General features: G+C 41.3%; 1 protein-coding gene across 5 annotated transcripts in view; it reads left to right on the top strand.

The window, feature by feature from the left end:
* Ntm (neurotrimin) overlaps positions 1–20292 on the top strand; it is a 1010787-nt gene that overhangs the window by 858810 nt on the left and 131685 nt on the right. The window lies entirely within an intron of this gene.

The raw sequence follows: 20292 nt of genomic DNA, 5'->3' as shown, positions 1-20292 counted from the left end.
CTGACAAATTTCTATTTTCATGAAGTAATTTTGTCATGAGACAGATGACTAAAACAACACAGAGAGAGAAAGAGAGAGGGAGAGAGAGAGAGAGAGAGAGAGAGAGAGAGAGAGAGAGAGAGAGAGAGAGAGAGAGAGAGAGAGAAGGTATAGATATGATACTGGTAAAGTTCAGAAAATAGAGTAGTATACATTGATGACAAGTTTAATCAAAGAAGTTTCTGAAGAGGAAACATTTGAGTAAGCATGGTTAGTGTCCTTAAGTCTGTTGCTTATCAATGAAATGTATGTATGTAATTACATATGTGTTTATGTATATACATACATAGATGGATGAAGACATGTGTATTTCTGGATAGAGCAAGTTTGAGGATTCCAAAGGCACCATAGTGAAGGTTATTTGCTTGCTATAGGTTGTTAAACCACAGCAGTCTCTGAGGAGGCAATTGGTGTGAAAGAAACTTATTGGGAGTGCTCTTGGTATCCATTTCCCATCAGGGGGAAGGGAAAGAAACATGGTTTAGTGGAGGAAGAACGTAAGCTGAACAAATCAGCTCACCATGTGGGGACTGAGAAATGATGACCCTTCCTAATGCTCTCTGTTAAGATGAGGGGTGTGGGGCAGGAGAAATGGCTTAGCAGTTAAGCGCTTGCCTGTGAAGCCTAAGGACCCCAGTTCAAGGCTCCATTCCCCAGGACCCATGTTAGCCAGATGCACAAGGGGGCGTACGCATCTGAGCTCGTTTGCAGTGGCTGGAGGCCCTGGCATGCCCATTCTCTCTCTCTCTTTCTCCCTCCCTCTCTCTCTCTCTCTCTCCCCCCCTGCCTTTCTCTGTCACTTTCAAATAAATAAATAAAAATAAACCAATTATTTTTTTTTAAAAAAATGATGAGTTGTGCTAGTTTTGTATGTCAGCACAGTGGCTGAACAGTCAGTGGCTGAATCTAGTTGGTCCTCAAAAGGGCCAAAACCATTGTGCTAGGCAATTGTATTTGCAAGGCTATCCCATAAGAGGATGGCTTCTAAGGACTGTCCACCCTCACCATGTCCTTCACTGTGGTGTAAGTCCTCCACTTCTGAAGATGACAATACATCAGTGTCCACTGCACTTGAACATTCAAAACCACTGGTGTAGGACTACATATACTGAATTTTCTGTCTCTGACAGTAACAGTGCACTATGATAGATGGTTTGAGAGATGTCAAATGTTTAAGTGTGTTTGTCCTAAATCTTGTGAGCTGCTATATATCTCTTTTTTTATATTACCCTTGGGAAGAAAGGGATCATTGAGAGCTACTTGTGTCTTTTCCAGTCTCTTCACTTGAAACGATGTTCTGTTTCTGGCCCTCAAGTGTAGCAGGAGCAGGAGATCATTAGTGATAGAGAATGGACCCAAGGCACTTCTGAAAAAGGAGGGACTGTCCAAATGAGCAGACATTCTAAGTCCATGGTGCACTCCATTCATCACAGCTTAATGCCACATAGTCCCCAGTGCTATTGGATCCTGGGCCAGTCTGCCTTTTGAATCTTCAGAACATTTATCATCTGAGGTAGACTTCCTTTACCTTTGTCTCCTGTCAGATGTCCTTTCTTAGTCCTTTCTCTGGCCAGTCTGTTCTATGTCTTTGTCGGAAGATTTGTTTTCTCCTTTTACTTCTAGATGTTTCCCTGTCTTGTTCTTTATGTCTTGATTTTCCCTAGACTTTTGCTTCTATACTTTCATTTTCTCCTCCAATCTCTTAAATGTTTTTATGTCTCTTTCTTAATTTTATTTAATTTCACAGTCATTCATGTTCGTTCTTTTCCCCCCCACCCCACTTTCATCTTACTGCTGCTGCTGTTGTGCAGTATTCTTTGTTTCTCTGTTGTGGCCATCAAGCTGATTCACTTTTTCCTGAGCCTGGGCTGGATGCTGTCATTTTCACGAGGCTTTAGCTGCTATGGAAACAGAAGATGGATCAAGTGGAGAGGAGCAGGCTGATCAGAATCTACCTGTGGATTAAAGTAATTTAGATGTACAGCTTTGTCTAGATCCAGGGCCCAGATTAGCCTTCCGTATTTAAACTGATGAGACATGCCAAGCAATAGCTAATCACCTCTTGCCTCACTGGGGCATCGTGTTCCTGGTGACAATTATTTGAAGTTCAGAGATGACATTGTGCTCCTGCCAAACCTGAGCTGAAGCTGGAGACACTTAGCAGCCTGGCCTTCATCTGTTCCCACTAAATGTTTCCAAAAAAGTGCTTATGTTAAATAAACTGGGGCAGGATTGTGCTCCCAGGGAAGTATGATATGTGTGCCTTGCTAAAGCTACAGAGACTGTGAGCTATTGTCATCTGTTGTCCCAGCCCTAAAGGCAGATCATATTTCAGTCAAGATCATTCTTATAGATATGAAACCCTCTGATCCCAGCACTTGGGGCAATCTGATGACTCCATTGCATTCTTTCCCTCCAGGCTGATCCCTTGATTCTGCATATTTCTGAAAAAGCCTAGTTTCATCCATCAAAAGTCATATGGTGCTCTCCCAATAACCTCATTAAAATGAGTCATTTCAGCCATTACCACCTTCTGTGTGGAAAAGCAGTGCAGAGCACAGACCATTCCCTTAGAACGAATCATGCATTTTGATAGAGCGAAGTCTAGGAAGAACATCTAGTAGAGATCAAGAGGCCTCACCAGACCTTCATCAGCAGGAGGAAATACCCACAGCCAGAATGGAAAGGAAGATGGGCCTTCCAAGTTGTCTCTTGGCATAGCCATTATTTATACAAAGTAGTTTTCCATATATTATGTGTGCCATTTTGTTTTATTTTATTGTTCCCCACATGAAATTATCACTCCTGAAGTATAATGACAAAAAACACCAATATTTGAAAGATGCCAGCCTTGACTCTACATATCCTGCACATGGCTAGGCAGTGGTCTTTACAGAAGGAAGGATAGCCATCTCATGTTCCCACAAGGAGAGTTGTCTGTCCCTGCTTAAGTTGAGCCCCGTTCCTTTTGGGTCAGCATATGGCTCCTGTGTCTGTTCACAATTAGGGGAGCCACAATCTTCTTTAGACTTGTTTTTCATCCAGGATACTGTATCTAACTACATAAAAATATACTTTAGCACAGCCCTTGAACTTCAGGCTTTTTTACCTGCCATGGAATACCTTAACATTGTCTTATTCTTAGAATCTTCCCTGAGTATACAGTAATATGATCTCTTTCAACATATCCTAAAAGATTTAATGAAGGACCTTAGTCTTCATAGGAAAGCTTACTAAGAGCCCTAGCACTATGTTTTCTTGAGGTGAAAGAGCTTTAGAGAAAGGGCTGAGATTTCTTTATTGTCAGAACCCTGGGGTCCCATCATTAGCTCAAGTGAAGAACAAACTCTGGTCACTAACCTTTGTGCTTCTCTGCTCCTTTGGAGTTGGGAATCTCAGGTGGTCTGACATGCCACTGCCCTATGCACTAACCTTCACTCTGACAGTAACAGCTTCATGTAATCTACTGAAAGAACATCCCATGCCCAGATAAGAGATGGGACCTTTAGGATGCCATGGGAGCTGAGATAACATACATTCCAAATCTGTGGAATCATTCCTGTTCCATGAGTTCTTTGAGATGAGGGCCTTTGTCTCACTTTTCCTGGATTCCTGACCTACTAGTACAGTGCTCAACATGTAGGTAGAATCCAGGGAATCTAACTGACTCATTGCACAGCAATGATAATTTGCTAACATCCACCAAATGCATTCCTTTCCCCCAGTAGAAACTCCATAATCACCTTTGAGGGATTCTCCTCTCTGCTATTTTTGCAGTGGGGACTGCTGGAACACTGTGCTTGGCATGGCCCCAGACCATTTTCTTTGGTCTTCATAGGACCTCCCAGCCTTTTCTGAAGTCCCTTCAATGGAATGAAATAAAGCATGACCCAATCTTTGCTTGAAGAAAAGGCTTACAATTTCACTTGTGCAGGACTGGAGAAGTGGCTTTGATGGTGGGACTAGTGCTGACAGCAAGTCTCCATGCTTCACCAGCTGACACATGTGTTTCTGGATTTGATGCTCTGTTTAGCCTTTCTAGAGGCACCTGATCTTTCTATTGTTTTACTCCTTTCAACCATTTCATGAAATGACTCCCAAAAAGCATTCCATAGAAGACCCCTAAGTAGTGAATGGGAAAGCCTTGTAATTGTGTATCAAAATGTGAGGCTAGGAAAAACAAGAACTACATTAGTGGGGGAGGGTTGTGGTGTGGTTCAGTAATAAAGCATTTGTGTAGTATACATGAGACTCTGGATTTGATTTCAAGTACCACAAAAGATAAAACAAAAGAAAACTATTTCTCCCTACTCCTGGTACATAAGTACAAGCAGTTGCGAAATTGGACATGTGTTTCAGAGCACTATAAAACCCTGGGGGCAGATTGAAAGCAGAGCCATGTGCCCAGTGAGTTTGAAAACAGGCTGGTTTCAAGGAAGCTACTGTCAATACTCCATATAGAGTGGGTGCATCCATATGACCTTGGCACCTGTGCCTCAGCAGCCAAGTCTCCTTTCCTCTATTTATTGCCCCTGCTGGACACAAAGAGTGCCAGTGGGCAGGTACTTGTCCTTGTTTGTGAAATATTAAAAAGCCAGCACGTTGGTGAGGGCAAAGTGGCTTTTGGCAGGGGTCTTCTCCTTACCAAAGTCCTAAACCACACATACCTCTGCCCTCACCAGGCCACACAATCACATGACTTCCCATGTTTCAGCACTGACAAGGTCGCCTTTGTAACCAAGCAGGACACTGAGCACTAATTGGCACTGGAAGTATCACAGCTTGAGTTCAACCAGAGCTGGCATGTGCCATGACTCCATGACAGCTCTGTGAAAGTGTCAGAAGTGGAGCTCCAGCATGCCATCAAGTGATGGTAGTATCCTGGCACTAATGAGCAGCATGTCAGCACCAGCATCAAGACCTGTGTAGTACAGGGGTTATTAGGATGGCAGATAAAAAAGCTTCCAAGCAGAGGAGAGAGGAACTGCAGGGAGGGGATGAAGACAAAATGGAGCAGAACACATCACCCAACCTGGATATGGTACTCACAAAGCAAGAAATGGGGAGAGATGAATGGGGGAGATGCTGGGGATCTCTTGGTAAAAATTCCAGGCTACAAATAGAATCTCCTTTTGGTTGACCTGCCCTGTCATTAATAAACACTGGCTATAAATCTTTTCTGCAATGTCATAAGGGAGTATCCAGAAGTTACATTGACTTTTTCATCATGGCTGTTCCAAAAAGCCAGAAAATAGCTCATCTCTGAGAACCAAAGAAAGGAGAGAGTAGGGGAGTCTTGGGTGTTAAATCTTTTCACTTATTATCAGGGAAAGCTGCCTGCCTTAGAAGGTGGTGTGCTGAGACAGCCTGCCTGCCTTCTACTGTCCTATCAGAATCTGGGGGTATAATTAGAAAAGGAGCCTTACCTGTGTGATTTCATCTAAGAGGCAGGCCTGAGAGGAAGTCCTATGCATCTGTTTAATGCATCTGCTTCCTGAGGACAAGTGAGAGTTACCCATCCTGTGCACTCTTCTGCATGGCATGCATTTGAACTTATTACGTATCTGACTCTTCTTCAAGACCTTCATTATTCACAATGAATTTATGTTCACGATTCCATGGGCAAAGCTGACCCAATGTGATGTGTTTTGAAGACAGGTACAGATGAAGTACTTAGTGCTGGATAATGTGGGGATTCAGTCACTCTCTCTGAATGTAGACTTCTTTATTACTTTTATTCTTCATTTTCAGCATGACACCTAGAATTTTCATGGTTTGTTCCATTCCCCATTAGTGATACACAACATTGCCTCCAGCCACTGCAAACAAACTCCAGATGCATGTGCCCCCTTGTACACCTGGCTAATGTGGGTCCTGGGGAATCAAGCCTCCAACTGGGGTCTTTAGGCTTAACAGGCAAGCACTTAACCACTAAGCCATCTCTCCAGCCCAGAATTCTATTCTTGTTTTATGACTAACCTGACACTTTTAACGCCTCTGTTGATTGTCTCCAGGCTAAGTGAGTCACCATAACACTTTGGACAGTATTCTAGACATAGCTTTTCCACAGTTACTTTCATAGGCCTGGTGTTCCCAGAAATCTGAGAGTTCAGAGAGCTCAGGAACAGTCCTTACATCATTATTTCACATCTCCTGTGCCTGCTACAGCAGCAGATATCCATAGGCCCTGTTAGTGATACAGTACCCAGTACAATAGAGGCAGTACTAGTGTGAAACTCTCTCTCAAAAACAAACAAATAAAATAAAACTAAACCAACCAACCAACCAAACAAACAAACTCATTGTTGGTGCAAAATTTCACATAATATCAAATGTAAAAGAGTAAAGGTGATGATACAGGAGCTTTCATCTCTTTGCATCACTTTTGGCTGCTGGTCTTCTCATGTTTTCCAAACCAATCAAAGGATTTTACAAGTAAAGACTGCCACACACATGCCACTTATCTATACCAAGAATTTAGCCTTAGATGTGCCTTCTGGGAAATAGAGTGTATGCATTCCCAACATAGCATGATGGAGACCCATCAGGTTCATTGGTGAAAAGTGCTTGCCCCGTAACAGCATGCATAAATGACCACAGTTAGCTTCTATCTCACTGGTCAGCCCTTCCCTGTAGCACTTCCACACAAGAGACAAGAACGGGAGGGAAGGAAACTCAAATTATTTCTCTCAATAGTTTAAATGAGTCAATTGCCAGAAGGGCTCAATAGCACCCCTCACAACCACCTCACTTTTTAATAAACACAGGTCTTTGGTTTTAATACCTAAAGTTCCCTAAGTAGCTACCCCAGGAGGACCAAGAAATTATGATTGCAACAGATAGTAAAGCGGTTATTAATGGTGGGAGAAAAAACTGCATCATAATACAAACAGGTGAGGCTTTCAGAGTAGCATAGGGCATAGAGTGATAAGTATTAAGCCTCATGCTAGACAGAGAGTCATTTATTATGATAAAGATCAAATAGTGGTACTATGGTGGCTTGAATGTAAAATACCCCATAAACCTACGTGTTTGTGTTTTTTATGCTGAATTTCCACTGGTGGCACTTTTTCTGGACAATTACAGAAACATAGGAGGTAAATCCTTGATTCTGGAAATGTGTCATGAGGGGCAGGCCTTAAACTCCACTTGTCTTCTTGTGCTACTTCCTCCCTGCTATTTAAAAACATGATTCAGGCTTCTTGCTACTGCCAGGCTTTCCCCACCAAGAGGGACACTTATACTAAAAACTGTGAGTGGAAAGAAACCCTTTCCTCTCCTAAGTTGTTTCTGCTGGGGTGTTTTGTTCCTGTAGCAAGAAAGTAACTAATATGGGCACAATGTCATATGTAGGAAAAAATGAGCCAGTAGCCTATTAAGCAGTATTTTAAACTGCACAGACAAAGGCAGGAAAAAATACATAAGAGGGAGATGTTAATAGACCACTCTTGCACTCTGTCCTTCTCTTTAACTGTAAAATAATAGCTGGATAGATACCGTTAGGGTAGTTTGTCACTGTCAATAACAGGTTTTGTAAGATTAATATTTATTATTTAAGTTAAAGCAATCTTATAGCTATGCAATTCACAATTTCAAAGAAGAAAAAAAAATTATCAAAAGACTAGTGGATAAATTAATGAATTCAATGTGCCTGAATTTAGAACATATGAATGCAAGCCCAGTCTAGAAACCGGGGGCAGAAGTGCATACCACAGACGCTGTTTGTGGTTTTATCCAATTATTTAAAAACCGTTGGAAAATGTTGGAGGATCCAATGTCTGCTGAATTCAGACACTGCTAACAGCATATTCCCCCATGATCTCTTGAGTTCCCAGCTCTTTATGTGATGCTTGGTGACTGTTACCATGCAGAACTGTTTTGATGGGGGAAAAAGGAAACAAAAGCAAAGAGATTGAATCATCTTCCCTGCAGATGCCAATTAGCATGGCTTGGGAAGATGCAAAATCCAGTTAAAATGGTGTCTGCTACAGAGGCAGGGAGTCTTCTCTGAACAGTTTCACATAATAGATAGCACCAGTGACAGGACCTATAGGGGTATATGAAGGTGTTGGAAGATCAGTTGAGGGTTCAGAGTTCAGATCTAGGATATACCAAGAACAGCTAATTGCAATCCTCTTGTCATTAGATCTCCAAGTATATAGTTTGACTTTGCATGGTGACCTTCCCTAATCAGCGCTCTTGTTTCCTGTGGTTTTGGTTACCAGAAGTTAACTATGTTCTGAGAATATTAATAAGCAATACCAGAAATAAACCACTGTAAGTTTAAAACTGTCTACCATTCTGAGTAATATGATGAAAACCTCATACTATGCATCACTGCCCTGCCAGGGCCATGAAATCTCCCTTTGTTAGCATATCCTCATATATGCTACCAGCTCCTTTGTATTCAATTAAGATGGTCAATCATAGCTGAATATCATATTGAAATGCCCATGTAATTTTATTCTGTAACATAGGCCTATAGCATGCATATCATCACTGAATAGGGTAGGCACAGCACAATAAGATGACTTGAGAAAGTTCATTTTCACATAACTTATATTGTCGTACAGCATGGACATTATTCTATTTTATTATTGTTTTAATCTCTTGACTCTATTTTATAAATTAAATTTTATGATAAGTGTATTTGTATAAAAAAATAAAACAACAACAAAAGCAAAACAGGCTTGGGTTGAAGAGATGGTTCATCAATTAAAAAGCCTTACTTGCAAAGCTTGATGATCAGGGTTTGAGTCCTAGTAGCCATGTGAAGCAAGATACACCAAGTGTAGATTCATCTGGAGTTTGTTTATAGTGGTAGGAGTTCCTGGCGTACCCATACTCATTCTTTCTCAATCTATCTCTCTGTTTCTCTCAAGTAAATAAATAAAATTATATTTAAAAAAAAAAAAAGAACAGGGGACTGGAGAGATGTCTCAAGGTTAAGGTACTTGCTTAATTTGTACCTAATTTTGAATCCTGCATCTTGTCTTGACCTCTGATGGTTGCATTTCTCCTACAGTCTAAATAAGAAAACCAGAGAGACTGTTATTTAATAATAACTAACAGTAGTTAAGACTTTATGGATGTTTAAAACTATAGTAGGTAAGCAACTAACCACTTACAAGTAGTTGTGTCTAGTTTTCATGACAGCAGTATGATAGGGGTTTTATTATTAGCTTATTCAATCAAAGAGGAAACTTATTTAGATGAGGCTCAGGAAGGTCAAACAAGTGAGCCAAGGTCATGTAGCTCAAAGTCATAGTGGTGTAATCTAGCCCCTGATGGTCTGCCTCCAGTGCATATACTGGATCCTGTGCAAAGGAATATGGTTCTCAGAGTAGCCCATGGACCACCACAGCAGTAATAACTACTCCATTCCCCAATGTAACCTAACCAAAATCCTGAGAGATGTCGTGGGTTTCCATACCCTACTGATAACTGTGAGACATACTCATGTTTGAAAGTCCTGGCTATATAGTGCACTGGGCACTCACAGTATGTGTATTGTAACACCTAATTCTCACTGCTGACCTGATCACTAGACAGAGTTTTATTGTAGAACTAACCATATGGCGTCTTAGGGGGTAATATGCTTACAAATATAAAATGGTTAAAGCAAAATTCAAACCCAGCTTTTTACCCCTAAATGCATTTTGTAAAGTACTTTGATCTCCTGTTTAAGTTTGGGTTCATTGCTTCTTTTAGGTCTACTCTCTGGTTCAAGAACTTCTACTCACTAGGATCTTATGGTCCTCATCCTTATTAACAGCAGTCTTAAAAATCCACTTGTCCACACACTGGCCTCCGAGTGGCACTTGGTGCTAAATCTCAATATCCTAACTATCTCTGGGACATCAGACTCCCTCAGAGGACCTTGGAAAGAGCAGATCTGAGTAAGGGCATAACTCCAGCATGGAGCTGAGTTCTTCCTGGTACCTCTTCCCCTAGTTGAGTCAGCCTGGGTGGCTGCCATGCTCTCTAATTCCTCTCCCTCTCTACCCCACAGATTTGATGGGGCTGTTCTCTGACTTGATTTACTTTTTGCTCATGTTAAATATTATCATTCACTACAACAATGGTATGACTTATACTTTGATTGTTAGGATTAGGTTGTTTTACACTTTAACAGCTTTAGATAGCAAAAGAAATTGCTAGATTCCAGTGTGTATTTTTCATTATCTGACTTCATTCAGTTTTCCTATGTGTCCTGTTGTTTTGGCATACTTCATCTTCCTGGAAGGTAAAAATGCTTTTCCTACCAGACCCAGGACAGTGGGAAAGAACTGAGCAGAATACCAATTTTGTTCCTGTGATCAGGGTTCCAGTGTCCTCCCTGATGGGTCATACATGCTTCTCTGATACCACCATGCAATCAGACTGTTCACTGCTGTGCAATTCTGAGCCCTCTCTTCCCTAGCAGGACCATCTTGACTATTTTCCTCACCTCAGTACTTATTGTGCCTTCATTGCTCACTCTTCTCCTCTAAAAACAAACTCCCTTTCTCTTTTCCAACTCACAGCAGAAAATGACGGCTGTGCTCGTGACTCCTCATGTTCAGTAGACTTGCAGCACAGGAAGCTAGTATTCCTCCTGAACTCCTTGCATCACTGTACTCCCCATTCTGGAGTGGCTTTCTGAGTTCACTGTGGTTGTAGAAATTTCACCAGTCCCCTGATAATAAAACAAATGATTTTCTCCTCCATTGATTGATTAATTAGTTATATAACACATAATTCCAGGAAAGAATTTAAGCAGAAAAGGTGGTGTGCATTTTGCCCTTAGGAAAACACTTCTGTGAAATTATTTTGATTAATTAACTAATTAATTAAAAAATTTCTTATTGAAGAAACCATAATGAACCATGCCTATAATCCAGCACCTAGATGGCTGAGGCAGGTTAGTTCAAGGCTAGCCTTAGCTGCCTAGTGAATTACAGGTCAGTCTATACTATGTAGGGAAAGCCTACCTCAAAACAAAGACCCAATGCACCTACTATATTCAAAACAAGGTTTGTAAGTGGACAAAGCAGACCACAACTCAGGCATAATTGAGTTTATGTGCTCACAGGAGAGATTCTGAAGAAGCCCTTGGATAAATAAGCCTTGTCTATTAATTATATATGTATGATATTATATTATATTATATTATATTATATTATATTATATTATATTATATTGATTTATTATGTGCTAATTGCTGCAGAGACAATTATTCAGGATAAAAAGCTATCTGCCATGTGCTTAGGATATATTATTTTTCCTTTTTTCTGTGGTTCCTTTTCTTCTTGCCCCCCTCCCAATCCCCTTTCCAGTGAACCCCTTTTTCTTTTCAAATAGTATCTCTTCAATTTTGATGTCATATATTTTTCCCTTCTCCATCATACATGACTGACAACATGATGGGCCCAATATGAATCAGGCTCTGTACAGGTAATGGAAGCCAGGATGAAGTCATGCATGCAACAACCACTTTGTTCCAAAGCACTCCTCCCTATCAAATCTCTTGACTCTCATGCTTTTGCCACCACCTCTTCTGCAATGATCCTTGAACCATGGATGGTGTGACAGAGATGTCTCATTTAATGATAAACACTCAAGTGTAACTTCTTGTACTCCTAAATAAGGTGAAAATGGTGGATTCTTTAGGGAGACACTTTAGGAGAAATGAGAGAGGAGATATTTGCATAGCTACAATGGGCCCATTGGGCTAACACTGAGTGGCGAAGGCCCTGAATCCAAACAAACCTGGCATGCACAAATTTTGTTAAGAAAGAAACTCATGTGCCTGGAGAGGTTTATTTAAATCTGTTTTCCCCTAGATCATAAGCTTGATTAGGGAAGGGAGATTGCTTACCATGGGTATGCGCCAATGTTTAGGTCAATGTTAAAATTATATACATATTTGATACACCATTGTTTAATGAAGAAGTGCATAAAGTGGGCATAATGTTATAGATTGAGTTCTGAGCAAGCATGATGGAGAATCTTAAGATTCAAATCAGAATTCATGATCCCTTAATTAGTGATATTTGGTTCCAGATGATGATGTGCTCAGACTGATGATGAGGGTAACACACAGCTGAGACAGAGGAATGCCCACAGAGAAACAGAGGCTAAGTAGCCAATGGTGAGGTATCTGACAAAAGATAAAAGGGAACAGTACAGTCACCCCACATAATTTCTGTAGGTCGTGACAAGTGTGGCTAGAAGCCAGATGTCAAAGCCCTCAATGAATCAGGGGAAGTTGGGCTGTCCGTCATTACCGATAAGGAAGAGGAGGGATGAAAGCAACATTACTGAAAGGAAAATGTGTCACAGGATCAGGAGTTCATGAAAGTACTAAGCAGGAAGGTCCTTTAAGAGATCTCAGGGAGAGAGAAGGACCATAACCCTAACCTCTGAATGTCCAAACAAACAACCTGGGGATTACTTGAAAAGCTACAGAGGAGGAGGAGCTCTGAGGAAATAGCTGGTTCAATTAAAAGAGACAACGGGGCAATGTTCAGCCAGGTAGAGTATCTATTAGAGCGTTTTGCTTACCAGTGGCTGCTTCCTGGATCACAGGGAGCAAGAGCACATGGCAGAGGAATGGGAGGCTAGCCAGGAGGAGAAATCCTCTTCTATGGGAAGGGAAATGTTGATGGTCAGAAGGAATGGAGTGAGCGTTAGATGTTGTCTGACCCCCAGGCAGGAGAGGTGAACCGTGATCGATTTAGTCCCAGTGGTACCCAGTATGACACCCTGATGATCTCAGCAATCAGAATGGCTTGAAAATAGAATGGCAGCACTAGGTTGGTAATGTAAAGTCTTCTTGAGGTCCACAGAAAGCAGGACCTTTAGAGAGAAACATTTAAAAGTCAAGATGGAAGGTCCTGAGGTCATGTGGTAATAGGAGTGGAGAATTAAGAGAGGACCTTGGAGACACAAGGGCGAAATTGCCAGAATGTGATAACAGGTTCAGAAGGGTGGGGTGAGATGGAAATTAGTGGGAAGGTACCCCAGGCTTCTGGTTTGGCTTCCCACATTGATTATTTGGAAGATTTGACATTTTCTGGATATTTTTCCCATGGTGATGGCTTATATTCATTGATTATACTGACCTGGAATCAAGAGTAAGGGATTATGTAGATTAGGTAAACCTCTCTTCTTTCCTGTGAAAGATTATTTTGATTAGGTTAAATAAGCTAAAAAGACCTAGCTTAACTGTGGCTGGCACTATTCTGTGGGTTAGAGGCCTGTGTTATGTATAAAGGAGAGAGCTGGCTGAGTGCAAACATGTGGTGCTCTCTTCCTCCTCACTGTGCGGGCAGTGACCAGCTTTATCTAGCATCTGTCACCATGCCTTCATCCTCACCAGTTGTAACCTCCAGTTGTAAGTCATTGCCCTTTCTTCCTTAAACTAATTTTTTCAGGTTTTTTTTTCCTAGCAATGAGAAAAATAACCAATACTATAGGCTATTGGGGACTTGCTGATGTATGTCCTCTTTATCTGTTGATCTTTGTGGTTTAGCAACTTTTTTTTTTTTTTTTCTCCTAGAGAGGGTCACAGTAACTTGAGGCACCATTCTTTTAGATCACAGGGACTTATTAGATTGAAAATGAATGACAAAAGTGCCCCAAACTATGATAAATATACGTAAAATTTTCTCTACAGATACTGGTGAGGAATGAAGTATGCTAGTATACGTATAGATGCTGCAGATTGGGCAGTGAGCCCATCCTTGATCCCCAGGGGCTACAGTAGAAGGAAAGGCACCATGGAGTGAGGGAAAAGTGTTCCATGGAGTAAAACAAAACAGAGATGAGTAAGAATGCTTGGCTGTGGACCTTTAGACTGCTAAGTGTTAAAAGCCAGAGTAGAGACTTGGAGTACCAAATGAAGTGAGAAGTAAGGACTATATATTGATTGGAGCCTTCCACACAGAAGTTCCTTGGAGTGCCAAGTCAGTGACTCAGGGGTGTATTTGAATCAGCAAGAATGTAGTCTTAGAAAAAACTGGCATAGGATGTTGAAGGGCCAAGTGTCAGATCCTAAAACATCTTGGAATCCATGTTTAAAACAATGGGATTGCTACCTATGAAGCAAGTTTAACACTAAAGGAGAGTAAAATGATTTAATAAATGTTTTTGATGACAATTTCAATTGTTTGAAGAGAAATATGGGTGTGGGAGGGGAAAGATCACAGCAGCCAGCTAAGATGCCAGTTGGAACCCGTGACATTGGTCTGGTCAAGAAGGAAATGGAAGTGCTGTGGTTTGGTCATTACACACTGTATACATGTAGTGAATTATCAAACCGTTTGCCTTAACATCCATACAATTTAAACGTTTTTGTAAAAGAAGGAAATGATGGTATGGATGATAGTGTTAGGATTGAGGATGGTAAGAGTGCTTAATCTGGAATATGTTCTGAAACTAGAGCTACAAAAGAAACTTGATCAACCAAGGGAGATGGCTATGTGGTCAACATTCTTTCCTTAGCACCCATGTAAAGCTTAGTCAAAGTGACCAACACATCTACAATCCCAGTGTTCCTATAGCAACAAGTGGCATAGTGTGGAGGATCCATTTGCTCATAAGCAGGAATGGCAAAACCACAAGAAGGTAGAAGGAGAGGACTGACCTCTGACCTCCACAAATTCAACACAAAACACATACATATGCATGCACACACATATTTAAAACACCTTGATTGACTGGATAGAGGTTGTGAGAAAACAGTAGGGGATAATAGTAATTCAGATGTATGATATGTATCAATGACTGGTGAGACTTTCTGTCCATAAACAAGCATGAGATGTGTAGTTTGTAGGAGGGATAAATACATTTGTATTTAAAATGTATAAGTAAATATGCTGAATGGGTACATGACCATGCCCAGGCATGTGGTGTGGTTTGATTCAGGTGTCTCTCTTAAATTTAGGTATTCTGAATGCTAGGATCCCAGCTGATGGAGATTTGGGAAATAACACTTCTTGGAGGCAGTGTAGTATTGGGGGCAAGCTTATGGGTGTTATAGCCAGCTCCCCCATGGTAGTGTTTGGCACACTCTCCTGTTCCTGTAGTTCACCTTATGTTGGCAAGGAAGTGATGTCCACCCTCTGTTTATGCCATGGTTTTCCATGCCATCATGGAGCTTCCCCCTACAGCCTGTAAGCCAAAATAAAACACTTTTTCCCACAAGTTGCTCTGGGTTGGGTGATTTCTACCAGCAGTGTGAACCTGACTGCAACAGCGTGTGTGCTAGAATAATAAACCTAGGACTCATGAACATCGCAGTTGTGTTTGGAGCCAGAGTGAAAACCAGCGAGCTTTAAGCTAAGCTCAGCTAGTTGCATTCTGGTAGTTGCATGTCAGTAAAAAGAAGAGAAGGCTCCTGTAGTGACCACTGACAGTGCCAGGAGCAATGGGAAAGAGATGTGCAAGCTTTGTGGGATGAGAGGTGAGTAATAATACAAATGTTGCTTAGAAATCATCTGAGATGGGGCTGGAGAGATTGTTCAGTGGTTAAGGTACTTGCCTACAAAGCCTACTGTCCCGAGTTCATTTTCCCAGTACCCATGTAAAGCCAGATGCACAAAGTGGCACATGTATCTGGAATTTTTCTGCAGCAACTGGAGACCCTGGTGTGCCCATTCTCTCTGTTTCTCTTCTATCTATTTCTGCTTTCAAGTAAATAAATATATAAAAATAAATCACCTGAGATGAAGAGAGAATCTTCACCTAGGAGACATTGATATGAATGGTTCTGGTAAAGGTCCCTAGATCAATCACTGACTGGAAAGGGAGAAAATGGGATGAAGGAGCAGAGTTAGGAATACAGCTCGTTCAGAAGTTCTGTACTAAAGGGTAGCATAATAAGTATTTGGTAGTTTGGGAAGAGGTTGAGTTCTAGAAAAAATGGTGTTCCCCAATGTCTGGTCTACAGCCTGACAGCCCCTGGCTGCTGTCTGGTTGTTTCTCCTGCATAGGCCTGGCATCATCCTCTTTGCATCTTTCCTCTACAGATAAAAGTCAATCACTAGTGACTTGGACTTCTTGAATCAATATTTTTAAATTTTTCATTTTTAGCATATTTCATGTTGGTCATTTTCCCATCAGGAAAATTTATGTTCTCTTGAGTTCTTTCCTCCCCTCCACCCTCATTCCTGAGGCCCTTAATCAATATCAGTATTCACTATGGTGTTATTAATGTACACCAGTCTTTATGGTGAGGACAATGCCTCAGGATACTCCTTCACACCCTCTGGCTCTCACAATCTCTACCTTCTCTTCTGCAAGGTTTCCTAAGCAGCCTCTGATTTTCTGCTTTAATGAATTTTAAGTCTTCCCTTAGTGTCTACCTCCATCTCCCTGGAGGAGGTTCTCAGACTAGCAATGAGAGCAGTGCTTATGTTTAATCTGTCACTTCCGCTGTAATGTTTTCTGGGCCCTGGAAAATGTGATCGAGATGATTCATCTTGCACTATTCAGTCAGCTTTATTTTCTTGCTATACTGATGGGTCTTGTGTGTCCTCAGTATTCACTGCTATCTGTAAATGGCGGGTTCTCTGACCAAGTGTGAGAGCAGCATAAATAAGCACAGACTTTCAGAAGACTTTTAGATGAGCATGCCCTCTCCTTTGAGCCAAAGAACAGTGGGAACTTCCTTTCCAAGATCTCTGACCATCTAAGCCATAGGCTTCTGACTTGGTTCTTAGCACCTGGTATGAATTCCCTCCTATTGAGTGGGTCTTATATATCCAACAAAGAACCTCTATACCCTATATGCCACTATTGCACAGGCATGCACATACTGTCTGGCTAGTTGATTTTGTAGTTTACAGGAGCTGCTGCTTGTTCATACTATTGATGACCATTGTCTTCCAGCAGCTCACATAACACTTTCCAGCACTATGAAGGCTAGCCAGCAGGGAGCTTGCTTCCATCTCAGTGCCAGCATAATTTCTTGATGTCTTGCAATCACTGCATGCCATTTCTTCAACAATAGGTCCTTACCATTTATACCTGGTGAGTAACTAAGTGTTTTGGCAATGGCCTGAATTGTTTTGGGGGCCTCAAGGCCCTCCATGACCAAGATCTTACTGTGGGGAATAACCCAGTTCTGGCACTGGGATTTATCAGCAAGACTGAGTAACCAATATATTTCGATCATTAAAAATGTGATCCCAAAATGTGTGTAGGATTTTAGGGGCTCTGGGAATTTTAAGCTAAAGTGGCCATTTTGTTAATGCAATGGGCTCTCTTTGAAAGCAGGTCCTCTGGATGTGTGTGAGACCAACAGAAATGAGGGCTATTAAGATGGAGAACTCCACATTTAGCAAAGATGTCAGTCAGAGTGGGAAGCAAGTCTTGACGAGGGGCAGAGGAACAGAGTAGGAATTCTTCTCATTCCTCAGTGGCCCTCGGGACCAGCACAAATGTCCTCAAAGTTCTCAGCCCTAATCCTCCTTGAACAGGTGCTCATTTGGAGGTATGAGATTGAATTAATCTTTCTTCCAAACCAGAACAGAAACCAGGCTGACCTCGGGAAGCATCCCTTCTGGCCTCAGATGACAGTATAATTACAGTTTCATTTGTTTTGTTTTTGATGTTGGCTGTAATTGTTACAGAAACAGCAGCTGTCAAAAGTGTTTCAGTTCTCACCTGCATAAAATAGAAGACAAAAGCCAGGTGTGGTGGTTCACACCTGTAATCTAAGTACTTGGGCAGCTATGGCATAAAGATTGACATGAGTTCAAGGCCAGTCTGGGCTACAGGGTGAGAGATTGTCTCAAAAAAAGAGAGATAGAAAGGAAGACAGAGAAATGAATGATTCATCATTATTTCCTACTGTTCTTCCTTGTTCCCTTATTTATCATCACAACATCTGCTATGTCATTTCAGGTTGGTCTTGAACTAATTAGTGATCCTTCTCCCTCTGCCTCCTGAGTGCTAAAATTAGAGTTTGCCACCATGCCTAGCTATTACTGTCCTTTTGCAAATGCGTGAACCATGACAGAACAACTCACTTACATAACTTGCTCCAATATTCATTCCAATATATGGTGTGGCAAAGATTTAATCATAGAGCTTGTTTCTAAGGCCCCATCTAAATCTAAATCCTCCTCTTGCTTCAGCACAGTGGCAAACATCAAGATGCAATAACTTGGCTGCTGAGGGAGTTGCTAAGATCACATTTTTTTTTTTTTTTTTTTTTTTTTTTACCAAGAATCCATATACTTTACATTTCATACCACTTCTTCATGCTAAAACCTTTTCATTTGATTCTGTAACCACAATATTAAGCTGGTATGGCTATGATAGTCTCAGCTTCATTTTATAGAGGAGCCAATGTTAGAAAGACAGTAACTTCACAAATAATCCTGGCTGCTGAACGATGTTTGACTAGATTTGAATTTATGACTATGCATAGGTTGAGAACGGAGTGTTTTTTTTTTTTTTATGTCCTACTTCTATGTTGTGACAAATAATATGGACTAAAACTTGACTCTGAGGAGGAGGATGAGTATTGTGGGAATTTAATTAGGTAAATGTAATAAAGTCTCGATTAACTCCATATAAAGCTCTGGCCAAAGAAAGGATTCCAAGTCCACCTCGGTGAACCAGTGAGGTTATTGGGGTTACTTATAGAAATGGGGGGGGGGCTGGAGAGATGGCTTAGCAGTTAAGCACTTGCCTGTGAAGCCTAAGGACCCCGGTTCAAGGCTCGATTCCCCAGGACCCACGTTAGCCAGATGCACAAGGGGGCGCATGTATCTGGAGTTCGTTTGCAGAGGCTGAAAGCTCTGGCATGCCCATTCTCTCTCTCTCCCTCTATCTGTCTTTCTCTCTGTGTCTGTCACTCTCAAATAAATAAAAAAATAAAAAAAGAAAAGAAAAAAAAGAAATAGGGGGTATTCACAGGGCTAAAAAGTTCCTGGGCAACTTTTAGGCAGTTGTTTCACTCAAGAAGCCCTACCTCCAGTCAATTTTTTACCTCTTTTGAGATCTCAGAGTAGAAGAGCTTCATGAAGGTCTCATGAGCACTGCAAGTCTCAAGTCTCACAATCCCCATCCTCCACAGGCATCATCTTGTGAGGCTACCCTGGGTGAGATCACACCTGCTCTGCTTCCAGTCTAAGATGATCACATGAAACTAAGGGGTTGGCTACACTACACTGGGCAAGCCATTAGCAGGAATAGCTGTAGCAGTTTTCTTTATCAACCATAGAAGGAATCATCCAAGTAGCCAAATGCCCTTTCTTTCCCACTTATGTTGAAACCTCAACTATTCAGGTATGGACTTTACCTGTTGTCTTAGAGCACAAGACCAGCAGTTTGCATCCCATTCCAACTTCTTTCATAGACTGCTGCATTGAGAAAGTCAGTAACCCACATGGGAGAGTCCCAATAGATGTTACTTACTTGCAGTTTATGCTGCTTTTCAGAAAATGACAAACACAAATGAGTTTTTAGAAGTTGACCTCTAAGAAAGTCCTGCTTTAAGGCCAAGAAAGGCCAGGCCTAAGAGTTGATGGATCTACTCATTTAAAGTCAAGGAGATTGGAGGGGATATGCTGAGTGGGGAGGGGGATTGGCAGTGATGTTAATAACTATGTTAAAAACAACAGTAACAATGATTTAGCACAATCCTATTTCATGCCAGCACTATACCTATGTGAGCACATTTAATCTTTAGAACCACCCCAGGAAGTAGCTAGTGTTATTATTAATATATGACAAATAAGGAAACTGGGGCACAGAAATGTTAAAGAACATGCTGGAATTCATTAGCAAGAAAGAACCAGACCTGGGAATGGAACCTCAGCCTCCAGATTTGTCTGTAAGCCTTGGTATGGTATCTTTCATGGGTATAGACTGAACCTGTAGATTAGCAGGGCCATAATGATTCAAGATATCATTTCTAATTATACCACTGCTCATCTTTAAATGGGGTATCTATATCACCCCCCTCCAAAGTTTCAGGGAATATCTCCAAAGGGGTTGGAAAGAACATAAGAGTCAGAGGATGGAGGAGTGCTGTGTAATCCTGTCTTATACCACTTCGAAAGCAATGCCACTGTGAGAACTTTATCTCCCTCCATGAGCCTTAGTCATCTCACTCAGTCATTTATAGTGAGGCCCAGGATAGAAGGCACATTCTAAGTTCCTCTTAGCATTCCATGATATATCTCATATAAATATATGCTCTGTATCTTGTACAAAATAAATGCTCAGCAACTGTCAGCAGGGTGGGAACATCAG

Source organism: Jaculus jaculus, chromosome 3, assembly GCF_020740685.1.
Source record: "Jaculus jaculus isolate mJacJac1 chromosome 3, mJacJac1.mat.Y.cur, whole genome shotgun sequence".
Taxonomy (NCBI): domain Eukaryota; kingdom Metazoa; phylum Chordata; class Mammalia; order Rodentia; family Dipodidae; genus Jaculus; species Jaculus jaculus.
This window is presented reverse-complemented; position numbering and strand designations above follow the sequence as displayed.